Genomic DNA, 4,514 nt, shown 5'->3' on the forward strand with positions numbered 1-4,514 from the left:
GTGTGTTCTCTGTGTCTGTGAGTCTGTTTCTGCTTCATTACATTCATTTGTTTACTTTTTAGATTCCACCATAAGTGATAATATACAGCATCTGTCTTTCTCTGTCTGACTTATTTCACTTAGCATAGTTCCCTCTAGGTCCATCCATGCTGTTGCAAATGGCAAAATTTCATTCATTTTTATGGCTGAGTATATTCTACCGTATCCATTTTGTGTGTGTCTATGTGAGTGTATATCTCACATCTTTGAGGAGGGATTCTTTTAACATCGTTCTCAGAAAGGGGTTATAAAATCTCCCTTTTTTTTGCAATGTTTATGGAATGCTATAATTTTGTAACTGCTAAAAACCAGGTGCTCATGCTCAGTCGCTAAGTCATACCTGACTCTTTGCGACCCCATGGACGGTAGCAAGCCAGGCTCTTCTGTTCACAGAATTTCCCAAACAAGAGTACTGGTGTGGGTTGCCATCTCCTTCTCCAGGGGATCTTTCCAACCCAGGGATCAAACCTACATCTTCTGCATTGGCAGGCAGATTCTTTACCACTGAGCCAAGAAGCAGCACAATTAAAATTAAAATATGATCTAGTAATGCCATTTCTGGGCATATATACAAAAGAATTGAAAGCAGGGACTCAGATATTTGTATACCCATGTTCACGGCAGCATCATTCATAATAGCCAAAAGGTGGAAACAACTCAAGTGTACAAGTGTCCATCTCTGTGGGGATGGATAAGCAAAATGTGGTATCTCTATAAATGAAATATTCAGTCTTAAGAAGAGTGATTCTGACACATGCTACTATATGAACGAACCTTGAAGACATTGTGTCAAGTGAAATAAACCAGATACAAAAGGACAAAAACTGTATGACTCCACCTACATGAGGAACCCAGAGTACTCAAACTCATAGAGACAGAAAGTGGAATGGCAGTTGCCAGGGGCTTAAGAGAAACTGAAATGGACATTATTGTTTAATATGTATGGAGTTTCAGTTTTTCAAGATGAAGAGTTGTGGAGAGGGATGGTAGTGATGGTTGCATATAATGTGAATGTACTTAATGCCACTGAACTGCAGATTTAATGATGGTTAAAATGGTAAATTTTATATCATGTAAATTTTACTGTATTTTTTAAAAAGCATCACAATGATAAAATTAAACAAACTAGGGGCTTGAAAATTCAGGTATATTAAATAGATTCATTACTGAGTACATGAGAAAGGGGGATGACCCCTGTTATTAAAGGATTTAGCTTGAAACTCTTTTAGAGTGTGGATTTTTTAAAATGCAATATAACACTCAGGAAACTGAGGCTCTGTGACAACCTAGAAGGGTAGGACAAGGTGGAAGAGAGGCTTGGGAGAGAGGGGACATATGTCTACCTATGACTGATCCATGTTGATGTCCGGCAGAAACCAACACAATATTGTAATTGTCCTTCAACTAAAGATAAATAAATTTTAAAAATTCTCTGGTAAAGAAAAAATGCAATATACAATATAATTCTATGTACATAGACTCTGGAACAGACTGCCTGGGTTCAACTTCCAGTTCTGTCACTTATTAGCTATGAGTCCTTAGGTATATTACTTAACATCGCTGTGTTTCAAAATCTCTGTCTATAAAATAGAAATAAAAACCCTCATAGGACTTTTTCTTTACCTTTTTTAATATTTATTTTTTTTATTTTTGACTGCGCTGGGTCTTCGTTGCTGCATGCGGGCTGTCTCTGGTTTGCCGAGAGCAGAGGCTACTCTTGCTGTCAGTGAGTGGGCTTCTCATTGTGGTGGCTTCTCTTGTGGAGCACAGGCTCAGGTGCTCTGGCTTCAGTAGTTGCGGCCATGGGCTTAGTTGCTCCCTGGCATGTGGGATCTTCCCCTACCTGGGACTGAACACACGTGCCCTGCATTGGCAGGCAGCTTCTCGACCACTGGACCACCAGGAAAGTCCACCCTCATAGGATTTTTATGAGAGTTGTTAATAACACATGTGAAATGTTTATAACAATGCCCCACACACGGTAGGTCCTATATGAGTGTTTGTTGAAAAAACGAAAATTTTCTTCAAACACATTTTTTTCTAGACAAAAAGTAAATTTTCCTCACATTTTTTTCTAGACTGAAGAGTCTATCTGAATGTGTTCTTAAAATTATATCTCATTGCATGACCCATAAAATGAACAGGTTGCATTTGGTTATTCGACATTCTCTGAGGCTCCTTCTAGCTTCTTGGGTTAAACAGTGTTCTGGATTAGAGAACAATTAACCAGCAGACTTCACAGTTGCAGCTTGGTTTGCTTCTGCCGTCAGGAGTCTCTCAGGCCTGGGGCCTCTGTTTGCCGGGTCATCTTTCCTGGAAGATAGTTAAACTTGGATTTCACAGGTACGTGTGAGCTGTTTGTTCTTGTACTTCCCAGCAGAGGCTGTGTTACGCTCTGGATTTGCACAGAATAAGGGTTGAGTAATAATTACCCTTCACACCGCTGATCGTTTTCTCCATTTGCGTCCATTAGCTGGCTCTTTAGCAATCATTCGTCTATGCGTAGCTATACACATACGTGCAGACACACATGTGTAACCAGAATCTTGAGTCAAATTGCCCAGATTCAACTCTAGTTCTGCCACGGACTAGCTGAGGACCTCGGACAATTTCTAAACCCCATTTCTCCAACCTCATTTTTCCTTATCTGTAAAAAGGAAGACTTTCTACTGCGCAGGGTTATTGTGAGGATTAACTGAGAAAACTTTCTGAGGTTACTTACCTCAGTCCTGATACCCAGTAAGTGCATGCTCAGGGGCTGTTAGTCTGATAATGATAACAAGCAGCCTGTGTGACACTTTGCCCATCCCATGGAGATGAGTGTCATTTAGGAAAGAAGGACGTCATATCTTTTCTTCTTTACCAACTGAAACTTTCCTCCAAGGAAAAAAACATTATTTATACTGGCCATTTTCATGAGTCTCTTTGCTACATATATTATACACTTTTCTGGATCATGCTGAATATAATTTTATTAAATTTCAAGCAACATAACCACTCTCTTAGGTGGCACAGTAGTAAAGAATCCGCCTGCCAATGCAGGAGACACAAGAGAATTAGGTTTGACCCCTGGGTTGGGAAGATCCCCTGGAGGAGGAAATGGCAACCTATTCCAGTATTCTTGCCTGGAAAATTCCATAGACAGAGGAGCCTGGAGGGCTACAGTTCGTGGGTTTGCAGAATCAAATGTGACTGAGCACACACATATTAATTATATATAACGCTGAAAAGAATCATACAATTGACATCCGTGTACTGCCATCCGGATTAAGAAATGCAAAACAATATTGTAGGGTTACTATGTTCCACCTTTGAGCTGCCTTAGACAAGATTACCATTCCTTCCTTCTTAACTCACTCTTTTTGGCCTCCACACTGTCACGCTTTCCTCCTACCTTCCTGTCCACTCCTTCTCAGTCTCTTTTGTAAGTTCTTCCTTCTCAATATGATATTTCAATGTTGAAATTGCTCCCTAGGCTACACTTTTCTCCCAAACATTCTCTCCCTATCAGCGCATACAACTGCTTACCTGACATCTCAACTTTGAGGTCTCATGTGCAGCTCAAATTCAATGTGTTCAAAACTGAACCATCTTCTTCCTCTCACTGCTTCGTCTCCCTCCTATGTTCTCTACCTCAGGGACTTTCCCCGCCCATCTTAACTCCTCCTTCTCTCCTCTGTCATCCAGTTCGTTACACCACTGCAGTCCAGATGTCAAATCCATCTGCCTCTCTCTACATTCGTCACACTAGTCCACATCTATCATATCTCTCTTTTTTGCTTGGAACACTTATTGCCTTCTCATAGGCACCATGTCTATTTAGTCATCACTGACTCCTCAGTGCATAAAACAAGTTCCTGGTACAGAGTAGACACTCAATAAATATTTATTACATGAATAAACAAATGAATGTTCATGACCTTATTTGAGGAGTCTTTATTTTAATCAAAGTGGAAGAGGGAATGAAGGCCATATACGAAGAACCCACAGCTAATATCATATTCAATATTGAAAGAATGAAAGGTATTCCCTAAAATCAAGAACAAAATGAGGGTGCTCACTTTTGCCACTTCTGCTCAGCTTAGTACTATAATAAGTGCTAGTCAGAACAATTAGGTAAAGAAACGAAATTAAAGACATCCAAATTGGAAAGGAGTAAGTAAACTTACCTCTGCTCATCTCTGATCACAGACTGTATGTCCTTATTCGTTAAGAAAATTCTAAAGATTTCCCTCTGTCACACACACACACACACTTATTAGAGCTAATAAATATATTCAGCAAAGTTGCAAGATTCAAACTTTATACACACAAATCAGTTGCATTTCTATATACCAGCAATGAACAATCAGAAAAGGAAATTTTTAGAAAAACAAGTTTATTTACAATAGCAAGAACAAAAGTAAAGTATTTTACCGAGAAGGCAAAAGGCTTGTATACTGAAAACTACAAAGCATTGCTGAAAGAAATTGAGA

The sequence above is a fragment of the Cervus canadensis genome, chromosome 2, assembly GCF_019320065.1.
Source record: "Cervus canadensis isolate Bull #8, Minnesota chromosome 2, ASM1932006v1, whole genome shotgun sequence".
Lineage (NCBI taxonomy): Eukaryota > Metazoa > Chordata > Mammalia > Artiodactyla > Cervidae > Cervus > Cervus canadensis.